The sequence below is a fragment of the Mustela erminea genome, chromosome X, assembly GCF_009829155.1.
Source record: "Mustela erminea isolate mMusErm1 chromosome X, mMusErm1.Pri, whole genome shotgun sequence".
Lineage (NCBI taxonomy): Eukaryota > Metazoa > Chordata > Mammalia > Carnivora > Mustelidae > Mustela > Mustela erminea.
This window is the reverse complement of record NC_045635.1, coordinates 57,589,094-57,613,770: the sequence shown is the minus strand read 5'-3', so window position 1 is coordinate 57,613,770 and position 24,677 is coordinate 57,589,094.

Here is a 24,677-nt window from a genome sequence, read left to right as displayed (position 1 = left end):
ACTCCCTTTCTCTTCCTGTTTCAAAACTGACTCCCCTCCTCCATTATAGCACTCACTGAAGTCCAGAGTCTAGTCTGAAGAAGCCCTCCAGTTCTCAGTCTGTTGGTAGAGGAGAGAGGATTGACAGATCTTGAGCCCAGTGAATCATCAGGCTTTTCCCAGTTCAGGTTATGAATTCCCCCTACTTCCCCAGGGTTTCTCTGATGATTCATTCAAGTGCCCCTCTCCTATCCTTGGGAATGACCTTCTAGAATTTTATCTCTCCAGTTTTGCAATAGAAAAATACTTCACATGCTGAGTTATAATAATAGACCATATTCATCAACAGTAAAAGGGTTGCTCTCTCATGCCCTCCCTCCTCTGCTCTGCCTGATGTGCCACCCCAATCAGGCCCTCACCCCACCCTTTGGCTGCCGCTGCACCTCCCCTGCTTCTCTCCCTTCAGACACAGTCCTGCATTTCATGATGATTTCTTCTCTTATACCCCAAACTGCCAGAATCTCTCCCCTTCACCCTACACTCGGCTCTGGCCTTTGGTGGCAACCCAGTCTTTACCTTCTCTCCACCCTGTCACCCCACTCCAGTCACATTGCCCCCCTCACAGACCTCTCGCTCTGCAGCTGCTACAGTCAGAATAAGCACACACACAAAAATACCACATGTATTAAAGAGAAGCTCTTGTTGGACAATTGCAGATTTCCCTGGGCAGGATTTCAGTGTGATTTTCTCAGGGTTCTTTTGGAGTCTGAGTTCCTGCCCAGACCCAACCCGCCCCCACCCCAGATGTCTGGGGCCTGTAGGGAACCAGAGCTCTAACCAGTCCCAGAGGACCAGCTCCTTAAAACTTTCTCGTCCACCAGTCAGGGGGCCAAAGGAACAGAAAAGGCAGGAGAAAGTCAGCCAAATGGGAGAAGGGAGCAGGCAGCTTGCCCTGCAGGAGAGTTTAACTCAGAACTGGGGGCCTGAGGGCAAAGAGCCAAGTTCCCCCTCACTGAAGCAGAAACCAATCTTGTAAATAAACACATAAACAGATTACCAGTTAGTCTGGAAGGGCTGCTAAAGAGCTGGAGAGCTGAGCTGTCCCCAGCCCCACCCCTTGCACTTCCCCCAAACTTAGGCCCCAGCTTTGCCCAGAAGGAACTGGAAGAGGCATTGGGTGTCCAAAGCCCAGGCTCCACCCAGCCTCTCAGTTGCTGAGGGAAGCCCTGAGCTTGGTGAGACCTGGGCCTCTCTTCACTGTTGTCCCTTTCTCCTTGGCTTCTCTACCTGGAATCCCACTCCAAGTCTTTTTGCTTCTCAAGCCTGGGTTCTTGCCCATCTCCCTAGTGCACTTTTGCCATCTCTTGCCAGTATTTCACTGCTCCCAGCTATTTTCCCAGTACTCCTCAAGCATATTTACCACCATGTGCCTCCCTCGATGGGTCTCCTTTACAAATACCCGATATGAACCTTGAAAATGGCCCCAGATAACACCCACTTCATCTCTCCCCTTCCCACTCTTAGTCTCTCAGAAGTCCAGGTAGAACTTTTGATTTGAGTAGTTTGGACCTCAGTTTGTCCCAAGATGCTGAAAGCCCTACCCAACTGCCACAAGCATCTCTGAGGAATATCTATGTGGTATGGAACAAAATTGCTGTGCCCGGGCTCTGGGCCTCAGAGAGATTTTCCCCGCCTGTATATTTCTGTCAATGCCTTTTCTGCCATTCCCATCACAATCATTTAGGATTGGCACCAGCATGCGGGTGCTGGGAGGGCCTAATGGGATTTTGATAACAGGGCAGAATACTTGCTTCCAGATTAGGCTAGAGGGAGACAATACTGCCCCTGGGCTAGACTGGAAGTTCCATAGTTCTGTCTGTGCTCACTGCTATATCCTCAAGGCCTAGCAATGTCTGGCACATAGGAGGCACTCAATAAATATGTAGAAAAGTGCATGCATAAATATCTATATGAATAAAGCTTACAGCAACAAAGTTCTAGGATTTGGGATGGAGCCTCTTCATATTACTAAAATCTCAAAACCTCTATATTAGTTTTCTATGGCTTCCATACACATATACACAAACTTAGCAGCTTAAAACAAGACCTATTTAATTAGCTCACAGTTTTAGGTACAGAAGTTTGGATGGGCCCCACTGGTTCTCTGCTCAGGGTCTTATAAAATCAAGATCAAGGTTTCAGCTGGTCTGGGCTCTTGTGTAGAGGCTGGGAGTAAGAATCCACTTTCACACTGATTTATGTTGTTGGCTGAATCCACTTCCTGTGGCTATAGGTCTAAGGTCTGCCCCATTTTTTTGTGGGCTGTCACCTGGGGGCTGCTCACTGCTTTGAGAGAGGTCACCTGCATTTCTTCTCATCTGCCCTGTTCCATCTTCAAAACAGAGACAGTGTGTTGACTTTGATTTTCCCTTCTTCCTTACTCTTCTGCCATCAGATGGAGAAAGTTCTCTGTTTTTAAGAGGTCATATAATTAGACTAAGCTCATCCAGAAAAATCTTCTTTTAAAAAAATTGTGGTGAAATATAAATAACATAAAATGGACTGTTTTAACCATTTTTAAGTGTACAATTCAGTGTCACTGAGTACATTTATATCGTTGTACCACCATTACCACTATTCAACTATAAAACTTATTTATCATTCCAACTGAAACTCTATATCCATTAAAAAAATGATTCCCTATTTCTTCCTCCCCCAGCCCCTGGAAGCCACCATCTTAACTTTCTGTCTCTATGAATTTGACTTCTCTAAGTACGTCATATAAATGAAATCACACAATATTTGTGGGGTTTTTTTGGTGACTAGCTTCTTTCACTTAGCATAGTATCTTCAAAGTTTATCCATGTTGTAGCATGTGTCAGAATTCCCTTCCTTTTAAGGTTGAATAATATTCTACTGACTCTCCCTTTTTAAAGGTCAACTGGACCACATAATATAACACAACCATGCAAGCAATATCTCATCACATTTACAGGTTCTTGGAATAAAAATATGGACTTCTGGGGCCATTCTTAGAAATTCTACCTACAACAGCATCCAGTTCAGGGATGTTGAAAATTGCTATCTTCTACCCAGAACAAAGGAGATCAGTGTGTGTAGTAGCTAGAGCATGCATTGGACCTAGTGAAAGTAGATGGTATAAGGAATGGGCTGAGAGATGATCCAGTGGAAAATAACACTAACGTTTACCCAATATCCACTAGGTGCTGATAGGTGTTTTTACATGCATTATTTCCTTTAATTCTAACAACACCAATGAAGAATATGTATTCTAATCTTCATTAACAGATGATAGGCTCAGAGAGTTTAAATGACTCTGCCAAGGTCTCACAACTAGTAAGAGGAAACAGGTGCCTAAAACCAAAGTCCATGCTCTTGCCACTATACCATAGCAGCTTCCAATACTTGAAGTAAAGATGTTCAAACCTATGAGGGCATGACTGAATGGCTCTTGTCTCCACCTCTTCCCAGCCCTGTCCACCTGTACTGAAATAGTATTTGTGAATGGTGGCAGCACAGCGGAATGTGACTGTTATGGATTAAATGTTTGTGTCTTCCCCAAATTCATATGATGAAGCCCTAACAACCAATGCAACTATATTTGGAGATAGGACCTGTGTAGAGGTAATAAAGGTTAAATGAGGATGTAAGCGTGGGGCCCTAATCCCGTAGGCTGCTGTACTCAATAGAACAGGAGGTGATCCCAGAGCTTATGGGCTCTCTCTCTTTCTTTCACATTTGCACTCTCTCTCTGCCATAATATGACAGTAATGAGAAAGCAGTTCTCTACAAATCAGAAAGACAGTCCTTTCCAGGAATCAGATTAGCTGGCACCTTGATATAGTACTTCCTAGCCTTCAGAACTGTGAGGAAATAAATTCTGTTGTATGTTTTATTTTTTTAAAGGTTATCTTATTTATTTACTTGACAGAGAGAGAGAGAGAGAGAGAGAGCGAGCGAGCGCACAGGTAGGCAGAGCAGCAGGCAGAGGGAGAAGGAGTAGCAGGCTCCCCATTGAGTAGGGGGTCTGATGCAGGGCTCCATCTCAGGACCATGGGATCATGAACGGAGCCGAAGACAGATGTTTAACCCACTGAGCCACCTAGGTGCCCCAACTTCTGTTGTTGAAACTGTGTAGTCTGTGATATTTTGTTGTGGCAGCCTGAGTAGAATAAGACAGTGACCATGAAATATAGCAGCAGAAAGCAAGATCAAAGGAAAGTTTCCAGCCTGTGCAGTCCTACTCTATGTCTTTGACCTTCCTGGCATTCACCGAGAGCCAGCCTGGGTGTCCTGCTGGCCTAGGTCTGGGGACTAGAAGGATGAGGGAAAGGGCCAGTTTCTGAGACTCAGGCTGGCCTAAAGCTGCCTGTGAACTGGATAGGGCTGCTGGAGCAGCTGGGGCCCTGGATGCGAGGCCACCTCTCTAGGCAGGGCCAGGAAGGCTGCAAAAGGAATTAGCTACAGCTGAAACACTGAAGCAGGAAGCAAGGCAAGTGCATAGTGCCATCAATGTGCAATTCATTTGTGATTGTGGACAGCATATTTGCGATATGACAGCTGACTGCTGGGTCAAGCAGCCAGCAGAACTGGGTTGGTTTGGAGGCAGTTCAAGACTCTGAACGGAAAAATCGTATTTTGGGGGAAAGACCATGAGCATCTGTTTCAACTCGGAGCCTGGCTCCTCCCCACTGATGTTGCTGGTTTCTTTTGTCCCAGTGTATGGGTCCCACCTGTGACCCCTGGAAACAAAGCTCCCAGTTGTTGAGTGGCACCTCACTCTTGGGGCTGTGGCTTAGTTATATATTGCTGTGTAACAAGTTACCACAAATGTAGTGGCTTAAAACAGCGTAAATTTTTTAAAAGATTTTATTTATTAGACAGAGAGCAAGTGAGAGAGAACATGAGTGGGGTGAAGGGCAGAGGGAGAAGCAGACTCCCTGCTGAGCAGGGAGCCTGATATGGGGCTCCATTCCCAATCAGAACTTGGGACCATGACCCAAGCTGACTAACCGAGTGAGCCACCCAGGCACCCCAAACAACATAAATTTATTATCTCATAGTTTTCATGCATCAGAAGTCTGGACACAGTTTAGCTGGATTCTCTGTTCAGGATTTCACTAGGTTGAAATCAAGGGGTTCACAAGGCTGCAATCTCATGTGAAGCTTGGCGTTCTCTACTGAGCTCACTGGCTATTGGCAGAATTTATTTCCTTGTCATTGTAGAGCTTAAGTTCCCATATTTTTTTTCTTTTCTTCCTTCCTTCCTTTCGGTGGCTGTTGGCCAGGGATTATTCTCAGCTCCTAGAGGCCGCCAACCCTGAGGTCCTTTCCACACAACCCTTTCCACAGGCAGTTCACAACATGGTTCCTTGCTTCTCAAGGCCCAAAAGAGAGCATCTGCTGAGGCTTCCTCTCTCCCTCCACCCCTTCTTTCCTCCTTCTATCCCTTCCTCCCTCATTTTTAACTTTTTATTTTGAAGTAATTATAGAATAACAGGAAGTTGTAAAAATAGTACAGAAAAGTCCCATGTATCTTTTATGCAGTGTTCCCCAATGGTTACATCTTATATAATTATAGTACAATGTCCACCCCAGCCAGATGACTTTGGTGCAATGTGTGCGTACAGTTCTATGCCATTTTATTACATATATAGATTTGTGTAACCACCGGCAGTCAAGATTCTGAACTGTTTGCTCACTTCAAAAGTCTCCCTTGTGCTACTTCTTTATAGTCATATCTACCTCTTTCCCTCCCACCATCTCTAACACCTGGCAACTGTTAATCTGCTCCCCAACACTGTAAACTTGTCATTTGGGAATGCTATATGACACACAGTAGGTGACTTTTTGAGACTGGCTTTTGTTGTTGTTGGTTTTTACCTAGCATGATGCCCTTGAGATCCATCCAAGCTCTTGTGTATATCAACGGTTCGTTCCCCTCCCCCCAGTAGTCTATGGTACAGATGCACCGCAGTTGGTTTAACCAATCAACTTGTGAGGGACACTTTGATTGTTTTCAGTTTGGCTATTTCAGCTATTACAAATAAAGCTGTTATGAACAAGCATGCGCAGATTTTTGTGTGAACATGGGTTTCCATTTTTGGTGGGATAAATATAAAGAGTGCAATAGCTCAGTTATATCTTAAATGCATGTGTAGTTTTAATTTTTTTAATTTTTTTAAGTTTTAGATTTTTTAAGATTTTTTTTTATTTACTTAATTTTGTGAGAGAGAGACAGAAGCAGAGACACGGAGAGAGAGTGCATGAGTGGGGGCAGGGGCAGAGGGAGAAGTGGACTGGGATCATGTCCTGAGCCGAAGGCAGACACTTAACCAGCTAAGCCACCCAGGTACCCTATATTCATAGTTTATTTAAATATATGTGTGTATATATATATATATATATATATATATATATATATATAGAGAGAGAGAGAGAGAGAGAGAGAGAGAGAGAGAGAGAGATTTTATTTATTTATTTGACAGAAAGAGACAGTGAGCAAGGGAACACAAGCAGGGGTAGTGGGAGAGGGAGAAGCAGGATCCCTGCCAAGCAGGGAGCAGGATTTGGATTTGGGGCTTGATCCCAGGACCCTGGGATATTGACCTGAGCCAAAAGCAGACATTTAACAGCTGAACCACCCAGGTGCACCCCCACCATATGCATAGTTTTAAAAAAACTTTAAAAGAAACTGCCACAGTCTTTTCCAGAGTGCTATAATATCTTATATTCTTACCAGCAACCTATGAGGGATTCAGTTTCTCAAATCTTCACTGGCATTTGCTGTTGTCACTATGTTTTGTTTGTTTAGCCTTTTGAAAAGTAGTTTTAATTAGCAATTCCCTTAATGGCTAATGATGTTGTACATCTTTTCATGTGCTTAGTTACTGTTTGTATATTCTTTTCAGTGAAATGTCTCTTTGTACATTTGGCTTCTTTTCTAATTGGGTCTCTTATTTTTATTGTTGAGTTCTGAGAGTTATTTATATGTTCTAGATAACTGTGTGTTATCATATATGTGGTTGCAAATATTTTCTCCCAGCCTGGAACTTGTATTCTCTTCCTCCTAACAAGGTTTTTCACAGAAAACATCTTTAATTTTGATGAAATCAAATTAATTCTTTTATGGATCATGGTTTTTATGTCAAATCTAAGATCTCTTCACTAATTCATAGGTCCCAATGATTGTCTTCTGTTTTCTTCTAAAAGTTTTATTGTTTTACATTTTATATTGAAATCTATGACTTACTTTGAGTTAATTTCTATATAAGGTACAAAGTGTATGTCAACTTTTATTTTGTTTTGTTTCCCTATGAATATCCAAACACAGCAACATCAATTGTTGAAAACAGTTCTTATCTCTTTTAAGAGCTCACCCAGTTAAGTCAGGCCCACCCACGATAATCATCCTTTTGATTTACCAAAAATTAACTGAATATGGGCATTCATTACATCTAAAGCATCCCTTTTCCCATATGGTAGCATAATTATGGGATTGATAGCCCATCATATTTAATGGTCCACCCACACTTAGAGGGAGTAAATTATATAAGGGTGTGTGGATCATTGGGGGTGCCATCCTAGACTTCTGTCTATTACATGTTGGGAATATCCATTCACACTCAGCTTTTCCTCACCTGGGTTTGAGAAACTGCCTAGCCCTAAGGTCTTGTCCAAGTGAGGATTGGTTCATTTGGAAAGTTTCACAGGGAGCTGAGAGTAGTTTTGGGTGCATTTGTACATGCCAAGGGTAAGTGTGTGCCAAGCTCCAAGGAAATTTGATTTGGCCATTCCTTTCCATAGTTAGGGCTGGGTGCTCATATCTGAACAAAATAGGTCTGGTGGTGAAGTAAAGCATAGGGTGGAGGAAGGGCACTATTACATGAGTCTTTTCTTTTAAAATTAAGAGCTTGGATTAGCCAACTCAGAACAGAAGGTTGTCATAGGCCCAATTGATGTGGGCAATGCCCATTCTCTCTTGTGATCTATTTTCTAACCTTCAACAGAGTCCATATTCTGTCACTGACATTGAGCAGTGTTGGAAGCCCAAAGGTAAAATTTCTTTTAGTTGTGACTTTTTTTTTTTAGTCATGGTATTCTTTTTGTCCTTTTGTATTTCTCTCAGAGACTTCTACTACATCCCTTCTGCCTAAACAAATCAGGTTTGGAGAAGAATATGCCCCACTGGAGCCTTCTGGTAAAAGACCATGGCAGCCTGTCTGAAACTGCAGACAGGCCACTACCATAGAGGGACTGGGTTCACTCTCTGACTTCTGAATGGAAGGTGACATGGTGAAATCAATTTACAAAGATGTTCTTTCAAGCTGGGGCCTACCAGAACATTGTGAGGAGCAAGTGGCCAAAAAGCATGAGAAAAATTTAAGAGAAAAGGTGAATTGAGAAATGTAAAGGGAAAGCCATTAAAAGAGAGACCCACCTGAAATGAGGGGATACAAAACCTGTTTAATTAGCTCTTCATGAGATGTGGTACACACACACACACACACATACACACACACACACACACACACAGACACATGAATATTATGCAGCCATCAAAAGGAATGAAAGCTTGCCATTTGCAATGATGTGGATGGAACTAGAGGGTATTATGCTAAGTGAAGTAAGTCAGTCAGAAGATGACAGTTATCATATGATCTCACTCATATGTGGAACTTAAGAAACAAAGCAAAGGATCATATGGGAAGAGAGGAAAAGATGAGCCCGAGAGGGAGACAAACCATAAGAGATTCTTTTTTTTTTTTTTTTAAAGATTTTTTTTTTTGACAGAGATCACAAGTAGGCAGAGAGGCAGGCAGTGAGAGAGTGGGAAACAGGCTCCCTGCTGTGCAGAGAGCTCGATGTGGGGCTCGATCCCAGGACCCTGGGATCATGATCTGAGCCGAAGGCAGAGGCTTAACGCACTGAGCCACCCAGGTGCCCCCCATAAGAGATTCTTAATCATAAAAAACAAACTGAGGGTTGCTGGAGGGGGTAGGGGTGGAGGGATAGGGTAACTGGGTAATGGACATTGGGGAGGGTATGTGTTGTAATGAGCACTGGGTAATATATAAGACTGATGGATCACAGACCTGTATGCCTGAAACAAATAATACATTATATGTTAATTGATTGAATTTGAATACAAGAACACCCACAATGATTAGGTAATAAAAAGTGTAAAATAAATATGCTTTAAATACTAAAAAAAAATTAGTCCTTCATGAAGCCAAAGGAAAATCTGAAGCAAGAAGAGTGAGGAGGAGCACAGAAGTCTCTTATGATCACATTCCCTTATTTTCTCACTCTCATACTGCTCTGAACTGGTTTTTTCACCAGCCCCATCATCCCCAATATGAACAGTGTGGTAGCCCTTATTCCAATGTGTGCTCTCTAAATGCCACTTAGAAGTAAACAAACTCTCTTAACATTCTCAAACCCCTCCTTTATGTGTTTTGGATCCTATCGTCATACCTCCTTCATTATTCAGTTGTCAACCTCTGCTGGTTTCTAGACACACACACGTACACACGCACACACAGCAAGTCTCTCTCATCTAAAAACTTTCTCAAGCTTGTATTTTCCTTCAGCTACCAACTTAATTTGTTTGATCTCAGCTAAGCTTCTTGAAAGAGTGGTCTAATTCATTGTCGCCAATTCCTCACCTCTCAGTTACTCCTCAGATCACAGTTACTAGGCTCCTGCCACCCCACTAACTGCATGGACAATAATCAGGACAAAATCCATAGGGACATTTCCAGACCTTTCTTTTATTGGGATGCTTCTCTACCCTATCTGGGCTAACCACTATTGTCTTTTGAAAACTTACGTTGGCTCTCTTGATTCTACCCTACCATGGCTCACTTCTTACCTCTCTGAATGCTTCTTCTCAGTTCTTGTTGATTTTTATGTGTATTGTAAAAGTCTGCAGATTTGAAGTCCTGCCCTTAGCCCTAGTCACTTCTTTCTATATGTCTTCTCCCTAGATAGTTTCATAAGGAGGACTCCCCAAACCCTCAGTCCAATCAAGCCTTTTGGCTGAACTCAAGACTATCTATTGGATCACTCCTCCTCTTCAGATTTTGCATGCCCCCCGCAAAAAAACTCATTATTTTCCTGAATACTCTTCCATCAAACTATGAAACCAGAGCCCAGTGATTTTCATCTTTGTTACACCATTATTCACTCAGTATGTCACAACAGAAACCTGGGTGTAGTTATCTAGAGTGTAGTTACCTAGATGAATATCATCAAGTTCTATCAGTTCTACTTCCTAAATAGCTCTCCAGTGTGGTTCCTTCTGTCCATTGCTCCTGCCTTCACTCAGGTCTTTATCTCTTCACCAGGACTAGTGATGCTACTGACTCCTAACTTGTCTCCCTGTCTGGAGTCTTGATCCTCAATAATGGCTTCATCCAGTGGCCAGAGTGATAAAAATTTTTTAGAATAGTACCTGAGACATAGTAGGTACAGTAAAGTTTTGTTGAATGAACGGATGTCCAAATGCTTTCTGGGGTACCATACAAAGACTTTTCTATTTTCTAGCCTCATTTCCTTTCCTTCAATTTAGGTTCTAGCTAGTGAGTGCAAGAGCAAATCTCACAACAGGTCTTCTGGTTTGAAGTTTGAATGCTCTTTCAATCAACTACAGCCCAGCTGCATCCCTTTCAGCCTCATTTCATGGAAATCTTAAAAACCCTTCCACTTAGAAGCACTTGAATGCAGTCCCAACTGGAGGCAAGGGTACAGACAATATGTTCTCCCTTTGTCACTTCCCATGAGGGAAAACTATGATGTTACACCCACAAGGGAAGGGAGGGGTAGTTTCTTTAGAGGTCTAAAGCATGGAAGAATTCAGATCATAATTTTTGCATGTATTAATTCATTCATTTACTCTATGCTGGCCCCATGCCAGGCCTTGAGGGTATGATAATGGGCTCCATTGCCTTCAGGAGTATTGATGGATAATGATGGGAGCTTTTGACTTCGAAAAGTGGAAGGAGATGAGCCTGTGAAGCATAACCTTGGTGGTAGTGGGGAGAGAGCATGGAAGAATGGACAAAGAACTGCCCCAGGATGTGTCTGGCCCACTGCAGCACCAGGGCAATGGGACGTCATAAAATGGTGGGCAAAGAGGAAATTCTGAGTCTGGAACAAAAGATTATTACTTTAGCCACTCACTCCCTACTCTAACCATCCCTTAGAACAACAATTATCTCCCATATCCCTGGATACCTAGGATGTGACCAACTCAACTTTCCTAGCAGTACCCAATATGGGTAGCAGCATAAATTTCTTTGGGAAGATGTTATTGGTGGAACCAAGGAATAGTTTACCCAGGATTCTCCTTAGTCTCAGTTTCCCCCCATAAGCCTCTAGCTCTTCACTGATGACTCACTTATGTGCCCCCAAATGAGGGTCTTTTAACCAGAATTTTAGAACTTCTTTGATGCTATTTGAAAAAAGTATACCAGATAATTACTGCCAGCATTGTTGGTGGAGAAAGATTGGCCCCTCACACAGCTGACCTGTGAGCACTAAGGCAGGCAACAGGGATCAAGGCTGCAAAACTGAGCCATCAGAGGAATATATGTACTGTGACCCTGTGTCTTCTCCCCAGGGGTCTGAGCCATACTCCTAGGCTGACTTCTTCTGTGTCCCTCTCCCTCACCCTCTCCCCTTTCTGGGCAGGGCTCTACCAGACCAAGAAGACACTGCCCCAGGGGCTCATAAGCTGAGCGAGACAGTCCAATTATCTTCAATTTATGGAGCTCAATTGGAATGAGTTCAGAAAAGAGCAACCTGAACAATTAAGGTACTGGAGGGCTCACTCAGCTTCTGGGGCAAGATAAAAGGCAGGAGGTCTGAGGCAGCAATAGTGGTTTCAGAGGGAGTGGTGACTAAGGCGAAGGGCCCACAAGAGTGTCTGCCAGCAAGTGAGTGTTGAAGCAAGTGAACACCTGGGAAGGAGGGGGCGAAATGAGTGGGAACAAGGCAAGGAAGGTGAGCCCCCAGGAAGGGAAGGCAAGAGACTCAGAGCTCAGATCTAACTTTGGGGAGTTAAGTCCCCACGTCCCCTCAGACTTCGGGGAGTCAAGTCCCCTCAATCTTGCTATATTGAGCAAGTAATAAATTCTGGCTTTCCTAGCCTAGGCCCTGGCTTGAGGGAATCCCAGGAAGCCCCAAGGAACAGAGCAAGCAGGAGAATGGTGCCTCTGACAGTGAAAAAAAAAAAAAAAAAGCCTAGACCTGAAGCCTGTTGAAAGCTCAGACCCCATAAGAGGGTCATATGATGGACAAAATAATGGTTTGTTGGGCTGGTTGAGACCCAAAGTGTCCTGGGATATCTGTTCTAGCCCTGTTAAGATCCCAAAGGGATGGATACATCTAACCCAACTCAATTCTTCATTTAGCTTTTGTATCAATATTTAAGAGGTAGAGGGGGCATGGCCTAGTACTGGTGGGCAGTGGGCCCTGTTCTGGACCAGGCTCTACTTCCATCAGGCTGTGTGACCTTGCACAAATCCCGTCCTTTTTCTGGGTCTGTTTCTTCCTCTGTCAAATAAGGAGAACCTTCTGGAGCAGCTGAACCTCTCACCATCTCATGAAATCTTAAACAGAACCCTATTGTATAAAGCAGTTAAAAGCAATTACTTTAGTAATAGAAATGTGTTTATTAAGCTCAAATTTATGCCATTTACTTTATTATAAAGTAAACCAATGAGAATTATGGGGCTCTTTTGATCAAATCAATGGTTTGAAATGAACAGTCACAGCATTTGGTTGCTGTCTGAAATCTGCCAACATCTCCAATGTTTTCAGAACCCTTAAAGTTCCTCTGTAAATCCCAAGGGCCCCCACAGAACTCTGAGTGAAAGCTATTACCTCAGTTATCTCCCCATATTCCTTCCAAATCAGACTTTTTCATAATCTAGGCTGTGTATCCCTAGAAGGCGGGCACTCAGTGTCCTTTATCTTCTGTCCCCAGTACCTTGGAATCTTAACACCGGGCCCAGGGCTTTGCATAGATTTTATAAAGCAGTCTGTTGGATTGAACTGGGGACCATTGGTCAGGTAAAGGAGGTGCGCCTTGGCTGGGAAGGTGATCTACTCAGACACAAGGGCTCTGCTCACCTCAGCGCTCCCTCCCAGATGACTAAGAGAAGCACTTTTGGAGAAGGAGGGCTTAAGTACTGGTCTTGGGGGCATCACTCCTGCCAAGCTGCTTTTCACTTTGGCAGCAATCTCTAGAAGGTTTCACTTCTGGGTGCCAAAGAGGCAGTCCAAACCAGGATTTTTTAGCAGTTGAGCAAATCCAACCTGACCAGAGTAGTGGAGGTGGCCTGGGCAAGAAGGAGCAGAGTGAAACTGATCTGAGTACACTTGGACATGGAATGCTGACTGTGGAAATTAACTTTGTGAAGCAGCTTACCAAGCAAGGGTTTGGGAACTACAGGTGCCATCTTGTTTCCCTTACAGCTGTCCTTGACTGGCAGATGATTTCGGGTTGTCTCTTGAGAGACTCTGGAGTTAGTTTTGTTTGATTGTTGTTACTTTTTTCCTTTTGTATCCACTGTAGTGGGTAAAAAAACCCCAAACTCTCCTTCCTTCCCTAGTCACATGATATCTTTCCCCAGAGACTACCATGGTCGCCAATTTCTTGATACATATATCCTTCCACAGATTATGTTTTGCCTGTACTATATTTACATATCCTTCCAGAGATATCTATACAAATACAAACAAATAATGTTTGTGTGTGTGTTTATGTTTTCTTTCTCCCAAAGAAATAAAAGTTTTCTGTACACAATGCTCTTCATGTTCTTTTTAATGACCACATAGCCTTTCATTGTATGTGTAAACAAAATTTATTTAGCTCATCTTTTATTAATGACATTTGAGTTTCTTCTAATCATTTCTATTATTTGCAATGTTGCAATAACTATTCCTTTTTTAAGATTTTATTTATTTATTGGAGAGAGAGAGCATGAGCAGGGGAGGGGCAAAGGGAGAGGGAGAAGCAGACTCCCTGCTGAGCAGGGAGCCTGCTGCAGGACCCCAGGATCACAACCTGAGACCAAGGCAGAGGCTTAACTAACCAAGCCAACCAGGCACTCATAACTATTCTTGAACATATATAATTTGGCCAAGATGTGGGTCTATCTTACTACAGAGTTCTTGAGCCAGATTTTAAGCTCAAGTGTGAGGCTACAGGAGGGAACACTCTGGAGTGTTTTAGAAGCCTAACTGCCTTCTTTTATCACTTTGCTGCTTTTGTTGACCTTCAAGCTCTCCATTTTGGGACATTAAGAAGAAGGTGGGCAAGAGCCTGGTAGGAGTTTAAGCCCTATTGGTTAACAATGTCCCCTTGGCCAACAATTCCTATTTGGTGACATTTAGGCAGTGGCCGAATGACAGACTGGTTTCAGACACCAGGCAGACAGTGGAAATCCATGAAACAAGCTGTGTGCAAGACAATAAATGGCAACTGACACTTAGCTTTAGTCTTATAAACCAGATGGGGGATGGTGGGGGTGGGGCTAACCAGGAGAAAGCAAGTTCCATCTAAAGAGGGTAGAGTCAGTTCCAGTTGGCAGTGGGGTCCAGTACTGTCAGATCTTCTGGATTATTTTTAAATGCATTTATCTATTTGAGAAAGAGAGAGAGAGCAAGAGCAGGAAGGAAGGGCAGAGGGAGAGGGAGAAGCAGGATCCTCCTTGAGCAGGGAGCCGGATCCCAGGACCCTGAGATCATGACCCGAGCAGAAAGCAGACGCTTAACTGACTGAGCCACCCAGGAGTCCCAGGTCTTTTGAATTTTTAATAAGCTAGAAATACAGATTTTATGTGAACTCGTCTCAATTTATATACTACAATGATAATAACAGTAATTGCAAACACCCATAGAGCACTTCCTGTGTAGCAGGTACTGGTCTAAGGGCTTCAGATATCCTAACCCAATATTCACTGTACCTCTATGGGCTTCAGTACTACCTTTTCTCTCCACTTTACAAATGGGGAAAGTGAGGCACAGAGAGTTTCAGTCACTTTCCCAGAGTCACGCAGAGCCAGTAGCAGGGTCAGGATGTGAACTCAGGCCATGTCCTTCATGACCATTCTCTTGTTGAACTTTTATTGAACTCTTGCCCTAAGTCTCTCATTGAGGAAACCTAAGTCAAATTTAAGCACTGCACAGACCAACACTACCAAGCCAAACAAAGTGTCTCTGGAAGTCTCCAGTTGGACACCTCCCCTTTAGAGGGTATCCAGCTGTTGCTCACCTGGTCCTTCAAACCTCAACATTGACTGAGACCCCTGCCATTGTTGGACCCATGCCAGGGGTCTGCATAGACCTGGACAGAGCCTGGTGAAAGCCCTTTTCTCAGCCTTGGTTATACCGCCGGCGTTCTCAGGTGTTCTTGAGGACAGAGTGAGGGTACAGGCTGGCTCTAGCTTTGGGTCCTCAACAGATCACAAAACTGCAGGTGAAAACGTGCTGGCGCTGGTTTAGGAGTTAGAATTCTTGGCTTCCATGCTTGGCCTTTTGCTCTGCGGTATTTTTTGTTTTGTTTTGTTTTGTTTTGTTTGGTAATGTTTTTTATTTTGCTGGGGGCGGGGTGTCTTTTGGCCTTTCTTTTTTTTTAAAGATTTTATTTATTTATTTGACAGAGAGAGACAGTGAGGGAGATAACACAAGCAGGGGGAGTGGGAGAAGGAGAAGCAGGTTCTCCTGCTGAGCAGGGAGTCAGATGCTGGCTTGACCCCAGGACTCTGGGATTATGACCTGAGCCCAAGGCAAACGCTTAACCGACTGAGCAACCCAGGCGCCTCTCTTTTGGTCTTTCTGATTCTGAGTTCCTTCATCTCTAAACCCAAACTAATAATTCTTACCGTTCCGGATTATTGTGAGGAGCAACATCACTCTGCGTGTACATGTGCAGTAGAAATGGAAGAAGATATTCTTAGAAGTAGAGCTTGTTTGGGGGACAGGAAGCTGTCATTTCCCAGAAGAAGCTACCTTGAGATGCAGTCAGGAAAGATGAGCTGTCTCGTCTTATCCCACCCACCTCGGGGTTATGTTTTTGATCCCAAGCTCTTTTGTCCACTGGGCTGCTTCTAAGACCAATAATGAGACATATCTAACTCTGGGCATGGCTTCCTGGAGTCCAAGGGCACAGGGCAGCCTGAAATTCAGGTGTGCTTTCTTTGCCAATGAATTCTGCCTTTGCCAATTTTCTTGCTTCACTTGTACGTTTTTCCATGTTAATTTATATGTTTGTGTGTTGGGCTCAGTGGGCTAAATTGAATATAGGAATATCAAACCTTTGCTCATAAGGAGCAATATATAGTTTGACATCTGTGCAGGCTAGGCTAAAGGGGAAAAAAAGGAAAAAAAAACAGGCTGAAAGCAAGACTTATCATTATGGAGAAACCTGGTTTTCTTGTCATCAACCACTTTGTGAAAGGATGGTGTGTCCTTGTTGAGAAAAATCCTCATGTCCCAGCAGGAGGATCACGGGAGAGTGGACCACATGAACAGAAAGAGGAACAGGAAGACTGGGGAAGAGTGGAGCGGATCTAGGGGACAGGGAAAACAAAGGGAGAGGGTGAAGGAATGAATATGGAAGTGTTCTGCTCCAGGGGAGGCAGGCACTGTGTTCCCTGCATTTCTCCAGTGTTGTGACAGTGTGCTGGTGAGTAAACACTATTCACACAGATGTCTATGCAGCCCTGTACAGAGTCCCACAGAGCCTCCCACGGTGCTCAGTTCCTGTTCTAGCTCCTTTTCTACTCAGGGCAGCCTACCGGGGGAGGCCTTTTACTCTGAATCTGAGTTGAGGCCAGGCCAAAAGAATGAGGTCAGAGCGTGGAGGGTCTCGAAAGCCAGCTTTCAAACTTTCCAAGCAACGGGAACTGTTACAAGGCCGGACGCCAGGCCACTGCTCCAGGAGGCTCCTGGCTCAATGCAAGGAAGTCTGGGTTGCAAGGACAGCAGGCTGGAGGCCACTTGGGGAGTAATGAGGATGAAGGGCTCAGTTGAGGATGTAGAACATACACAGACAGAGATAAAGGCTATCTGGGTCATATGGTAGGGGAGTGTAAGGGACCCAAGGAGGAGTCCCAGAGAGCTGCGTTCTTGCACCAGGGGCCTAGAGGAAAGGCAGGGCTATTAAACATGGACAGTGAATGGGCCTCTTAATGACTGTAGCCCCATTTCATCGTAGTAGCCCTGACCTCCCTTTAGTTCGAGACTGGCTGGGGCTGGCGGGGAGGGGGCGGCTAAGGGTGTCGGCTGTGGTGGGAGCTCCGTCTCATCCCAGGGGCCGGGAAGGATCGAAGCCTGAATGGGCTACAAAGGGAGGGCGCCACCCGGCCCCAGCCGCTCCTGCACCCCTCCCTGCCCTGGGCTTCGTCTCCACTTTGGCCTGGCGGGTCCGAAAGCCGAAGACAGCCAGAGGCATCGGCGGCAGGGGTCGAAGTCGGGGGCAGGGGCGGGGGCGGCGACGGGGCTGTACCCAGGAAGCGCGGAAGTGGGAGAAAGAGGTGGACTAGGGAGAGCGCGTTCCGCAGGCCGCGACTGACCCCCGCGCCAGGCCGGGTTCAGTTGCTTCTCCTCCTCCCACACTCCAACCCCGCGCCTACAGCTCGGGTAGGAGGAGCCACAGCGCCACCCAGCGGCCGGTGGCGGGATATGGCAGGGCTCTTAAGTGGCCCGAAAGAGTGGGGGCGGATGAGTGAACAGGGCCCCAGAGGAGGGCCTGGAGGCAAGTGACTGTGAAGGTAGGGTACACGGGAATTGATGGGCTCTTAAGCCAGACCCTCCATTCACTTCGCTCACCAATCCATCTGGCACGTGGCACTAGATGAATCTTACTCTAGGTCAGCCGATGATACATAATCCTCTTGAAATCAAAACTCTCCCATGGCCCCCAAGGGGTCTCAGTATAAAGCCCACATTTCCTACCTTGACTTTCAAGGTCTTCCACGTCTTTGGACCTCAGGCTGTCTTTCAAGCTTCGTTTCTTGCCTATTACTCCACACATCATACCACCTTCTACCACCCAAAAGAATCACTCATGGCATTCACACCCACTGACCCCGTGGGCCTTTTTACTAAGGCACTGGGGGAACAAGGAACAGAGAGACACGATCCTTGTTGGCTCAGAGGTTATGTGCAAATGAAGAGCGAGGCAATGAACAAGAAAGCCAATGTATAGCATTGTTATCAGCCCCAGATCGTATAAAAGGCAGGATGGCCTGAGTGTCTGGAGAAAGAAGGGACAGCCATAATTTAGAGTGGTCAGCAAAGGCTTTTGTACAAAAGTGATATAGGAGCTGAGATCTGACGATCTCCGAAGGAGAGTGAAGAGGAGTCAGTCAGCCTTGCAAAATTCTGGGGGAAGAACATTTCAGACTGAGGAAGGCCAAGTACAAAGGTCTCCAGACAGGAACAAGCTCTGTATATGAGAGGAAAAGAAATGAGGCAGGGTTGCTGGAGGATGGTGAGAGGAGTGTACCGGGTGAGACTGACGACAGGTCGGGTAAGGCCCCTTGGGTTAGGATGAGGAGTTTGGATTCTATTCCTACTGAGATGGGAACCTAACGGAGGGTTTTAGCACAAGAAAGGCAAGATCTGATTTGCATTTTTCAAAGATATCTCTGGGTGGACTGTGGCAGGGGGACAAGATTGGGAAGCAGGGAGACCAGTTTAGGTGGCCCAGGAGAGAGTGATGGCAGAGAGAGAGAGAGAGAGAGAGAGAGATGTGGTGTCATGGTCCAGGTGGTGACAATGGAGGTAGGAGAAATGGTCAGAATCTCCTAATTTAAGCGATTTCTATTCCTGTTCTTCCCTCCTGACCAACCCACTAGCTTCTTGAGGGCAGATTCCCTGACTGACTGATGGTCAAATTTCCACCCTACACCCCTAAGCAGTTAGTCTAAGAGGTACTCACTGGTTAGCGAATAGATCTGTGACCCTCCACAGAGAATGTGTCAACAGAGAGTGGCAGTAAGACAGAAACTAGGGCCTGGGGCAGCAGTTCTGGGTCTTCTTTCTAGTTCCTCTGATGCACTTCTCCCTTTTCCTTTCTCTGTCCCCCAGGGTCTTCTAAAACAGTCTTAAAAGGAAAAGAAAGCAGGAATTATGAATCCCTCCTGTGTGCTAGAAACTTTTACATATATGACTTCACTTAATTTATTTAATCTTTAAAACATCTAATTCCATTCCTTCATTTTAGAGATAAGCAGACTGAAACTCAAAACAAAGCAAAGGGACTTGATGAAAGGCAAGGTCGTCATGGCACAAAATAGTCACAATTTTGAGTCCTAAGTAAATTCCTTCCCCCATTTCACACTCCCATTCTGTTTCTCGGTACCCATCATGCTAAGTTCTTTCCATTCTCTTGTTAATTGTTAGCATTACATGGTGCATAGAAATTTGAGAGTGAAACCGCGGGCCTTGAAGAAGATTCAGGGTTTCCTGAAGTTCAGTGAAAGTGATGTCGAAGACTATCACTAACATCATATGAAGTCCTTGATGAATGGTTCTTTGGCAGAGATAGCCTAGTTACCACTGGCAGAAGAGAACACTGACCTGGGTAATGACAAGATCAAGGTTTCAAAGCAAATGATTCAACTCTCAAAGGATTATAAGGAGTCCTTGGGATAATCGAAGAAGCTCTCTAATTTTGGAAAGATGAAACAAAACTGTATGATGGTGGGGCCAGAGGCGCTATTGTGTTCCCATGCACTTTGGTCAGGAAATTATGTTATCCCTCAAAGCTTGAGTCATTCTTTGTTCATTCTAAGAATGAGTGCACATTTGCAATTATTGACACATTTCAAAAAATCAAAAATATTGTCTCCGTTTTCCATCTTCTTTCTCAAGATAAAGTCCCTGCTAAACCCTTTTGCCCTTTCCCCCCACTACACTGTGAAGTGTTGGGCCCTACTTGAAGTGGGTTCACTGTAAGTGGCCTTTTTCTAGCACCACTTATCCTCAAATGACGGAGCCGGAGCTGTGGCCTCCTCTTCATCCAGCGATTGAGAAGCCTGGCTGCACATGCACATTCGAACCTCCTGTGGAGTTTGTGAAATAATGGTGAAGCTGGGACCACAACCTAGACTAAGTCAGTCTGAATCTCTGTTGGGGGGGGGAGGGTGAGCAAGAGCTTTCCAAGTGATTCTGTTGCACGATGGTGCCCTGCCCCCGCGCCTCCTTGCATATGCTGAGGCTGGAGGGGTCTGAGGCTATGTGCAGTTAGTCTGAAGGGAGAGCACCAGGGCCTGGGCCCAGGGCAAATGGGTGGCTCAGGGGGGCAGCTACTGGGCAGTCTCCAGGAGTTGAAGAGCAAAATGGGGCTGGTAGAGCTACAGACATGCCTCATTATATTGTGCTTCACTTGATCACGCTTCGCGGAGACTGCGGGGTTGTTTTGTTTTGTTTTGCTCTTTTAACAAACAGAAATTTTGTGGCAGCCCTGACTGGAGCAAGTCTCTCGGCGCCATTTTTGCAACAGCGTTTGATCACTTCATGTCTCTATGTGACATTTTGATAGTTCTCACAAGATTTCAAGCTTTTTCGTGATTACTGTATTTGTTATGGTGATCTGTGATCAGTAACTACAACTCCCTGAAAGCTCAGAAGTTGGCTAGTGATTTTTTTTTAGGAATAAAGTATTTTTTAATTAAGGGATGTACATTTTTTAAAAGATTTTATTTATTTATTTGTCAGAGAGAGAGCAAGCACAAGCAGGCAGAGTGGCAGGCAGAGGGAGAGGGAGAAGCAGGCTCCCCACTGAGCAGGGAGCTCAATGTGGGACTCCATCCCAGGACTCCTGACCTGAGCTGAAGGCAGACGGTTAATTGACTGAGCCACCTGGACGTCCTAGTGTGTACATTTTTTTAGATGTAATGCTACTGTACACTTAATAGACTACAGCATAGTATAAACATAACTTTTATACACACTGGGAAACTAAAACATTCATTTGACTCACTTTATTGTGCTGGTCTGGAACGGAACAACCTGATATTTCTGAAGTGTGCCTGTACTTCCTTGGCATGGCTAAGGTGTCTTTCACTCCCTTAGTGCCATGGGTGTGTAGCCTCCTGTAGTCCCTCACCTTTCTTCCCTATGCCCATTGCCAGGAGAGCCTGGCTCTCTTTGTTGACATGTGGTGAGAGAAAAACTTGAAAGTTAGAGTAAGTCTATCATGGTTGCCGAACACAGAACATCAGGTTATCCCATGGCTCTATTGTGTGTAGGTCTTTTACTGCTGTATTCACAGCATGGAGCACAGTGCCTGACATGTATAGGCTTTCCTCCATTGGTATGTTTCAATGAATAAATGACTGTGTTGAATAGAGGCAGGATGTAATAAGTGCCATGGATAAGGTGCAATGTGTGCAAAGTGTTCTAGAAGTACAGATCATTTTTGGCTTGGGAGGGGGGGAGTGTGGAAGTCTTCACAGCAGAGGGGGCATTTGGGCTGGACTGTGAAAACTAGGGGAGGCAGTGATAGGTAGAGGTGGAGAGAAGTCACTCCAGGCAGAAGAAACAAAGTGGGGGCACCTGGGTGGCTCAGTCAGTTAGGTGACTGCCTTTGGCTCGGGTCATGATCCCGGAGTCCCAGGATCGTGTCCTGCATCAAGATCCCCAGGGATCATCAGAGAGTCTGCTTCTACCTCTGACCCTCCCCCTTCTTGTGTTCTCCTTCTCTCTCTTGCTCTCACTCTCTCTCAAATAAAATCTTTAAAAAAAAGAAAAGAAAAAGAAACAATGTGACCAAAGGGTAGGAGATGAAAAAGCAAGGAGCTCCTTCAGTGAACAGCCAGCAGGCAAATGTGGCTGGGACTTGAGTGTGGGGTAGCCTATAGTGGAAGATCAGACTGGTGGATAGGATCAGAACATGCAGAACCTTGAAAGTCAGAGCCTGTACTCTTGACTGTACAGGCAACATGGAGCCAACCAGTGTTTGGATCACAGGGATAATCTCTTCGCTTTAGGAAGATTAGCTGTGTGCTGCATGGTGACAGTTCTTTCATGAAATATTTCTGGAGTGCCTCCTAAGTGCCTCAGCACCCTGTGATGGGGGAGGATGGATCGGAGTTGGAGCGACTGAACAAGAGATGATTTGGTAGGCCATTGCAGTAGTCCAGACAGGAGCTACCGCAGGCCTGTTAAGTGGCAGAGTCGGAGGGAGTGGAAAGGAGGGGCAGGAGCCAACACATGACAGAGGTAGAACTGACAAACCTTGGTGACCATTTTAAGTGGGGAGTGAAGGGGCACCTAGGTGGGTGGCTCAGTTGGTTAAGCCTCTGACTCTTGATTTTGGCTCAGGTCATGATCTCGGGATTGTGTCCCATGTGCAGCTCTGCACTCAGAGCGGAGTCTGCTTGTTCCTCTCCCTCTGCTCCTCCCTGCCTCTCTCTCTCTCTCTCAAATAAATAAATAGATAAATAAATAAGATTGTTAAGTGGAGGTGAAGGAAAGAGAAAAAAGACTGAGCGTGATGATAATCATGATTAATACTTGTGCAGCTCCCTTCCATGGATGCTGTTGTGCTAAGTGCTGTAGGTATGCTGTGTGAATTTGCCCAATAACCCTTTGGACAGATGAGGTCACCACGGCTCAAAGAAGTCAAGGAACTTGTGCCAAGCCAGACAAGTAGGAGACATCAGTGCTAGAGTCTGTGCTCGTGACCATGCCCTAACCTCCCTGCTCTGTTACCTTGGGGGGTGTTGGGGGGACTTGTGCTTTCTTGGCACAGGAATTCAGAAGCTGGTGAGGACACCAGATTCCCTCTTAACACATGCCCTCCCTTGCCCTGTTTATGTGAAAAGCTGGTGGCGGCGGAGGGCTGTGTCTGTCGCCCTTCCCGCAGTTCTTCCCAGGGGCCTTTCACTTCTATGCTGGGTACACAGGCCCCCAGTGAAGCAGCAGAGGAGACATGAGGCTGTAGACTGCAACCAAAGGCTGCAGCAGATGTGGGAAACCAGTGATCCCCAGGCCCCGTGGGCCCTGTGGGGACAGCAGATGTCTTAAGCCCACATGGAGATTTGCTTTCTGCAGACGTAAGCCAACATTTAGAAATGAGGGGGCTTCACAAAGAAAAAAGGCATCCCTATGCCCACATTCCCACAAGACAAACTTGGACTTGAGCTGCCCCCTGCGGAATGTACACACCGTGCCCTTCTCACCACTCACAGCCTTGGAGTCTGACCTTCGCCTCAGCCTGGCCCACCTTGTGCACTCACCCTTATCTGCCTGATCCCAGAGGATGGTTGATTTTGTGATTCCTCGTCTGAATGGACTCCTGTAGAGTTTCCTCTTTTCTTTCTTTCTTTCTTTCTTTCTTTTTTTTTTTTTTGAGACTTGAGCCACCAAGAAGTAGGGCAGGGGGGGGGTCAGTGTCCTCTGGTCCCACCCCTTCCACAAACCCTAGACTTTCTCCTCTCTCCCAGTGCTTGACACCATGGAACAAAGCCATGAAGGGAGGGTTATCATCAAGTCTTACCATTTATTTCTTTATGGGGTTAAACAAGGGCAGAGAGGTCTCTGCCCCACAATGCAACAAAACAGAAAGCAGTACACATACAAAGACTCTCACCGAAACACAGAGGCAGGGGGAAGGGGAACAACTGAATCATAGCCAGGTGAGGGCAGAAGGGACGGGGGACTACTAGGAATCCAGCTTGGAGACTCAGTCATAGGAACTAGTGCAAGAGAGGTCTACTCATGAAGCACAGTGTAGAAAATGGCATAAGAAAGCTGCCCAGCTCTGCTGCCTGTGATGGAGGGCAGGGGGCAGCTGGAGGGGTGGTGGAAGATCTGGGTGGTGAGGGGGACAGGGACAGTCAAATGACTTTGAGGTGGAGTGAGGTGCCCCTTTCCCCTGCCACTGGGCAAGGCCCTGGGCTGGTCTGAGCCAGGGGTCTCCTGGGCACTTGGTGATGGGGAAGAGAGGATGGGAGTCTCCAAGGGTCCGCTCTTTGGGGCCCTAAGGTCCCCCTTACTTCCCAGTCCCCTTGCCCCTCCTGAGGATGCAGGAGTTAGAAGGCAGGACCTAGGGTCTCTCACATCTACAGAAGCGTCTCTGGAAAGGAGCCAGCACCTCTTCCCCTCCCCAGCTGAAAAGAGCACTCTAGGGATGGGGCATGTGGCTAGGCCCGAAGTGCTGTGGGCCAAACAGGAGAGGGTGTGGGCAGGGCACGGGGGTCAGGAGAGGGAAACAGGCTGTGACAAATGAGAAAACTGGCAGGGAAGGACTCCCCAGTCTCATGGAGCCTATTTGGGACCCAGCAGAAGTCCTTGAATGATACCCTCTCTCCTGGGAGGTCTCCCATCTCTCCCCTAACAACTACTTCAGGCTGTCTCCTCCCCCCCTCCCCCTCCCTTCACTGGCATCACACGCAGCCTAGGACACAGGACCTCCTGGCACTGAAAGCCCCTTGGCCTGTCCCAGGGACACAGTTCGGGCTGCCTTTCTTGTCTGCTCTTCTTGGCTCGTAAATGTCCCAGGTAATGTGGCTTCCCACTCCCAGGAGATCAGCACAAAGGCTAATAGCCCCCAAGGGGCCTTGGAGGCCTCATTTCTTGTCTAGCTCTCAGGCCTGATGGAGTATTTCCAGTCTCAGCCAAGAAAAGACAGCACATTCTCTTTATTCAGTGGG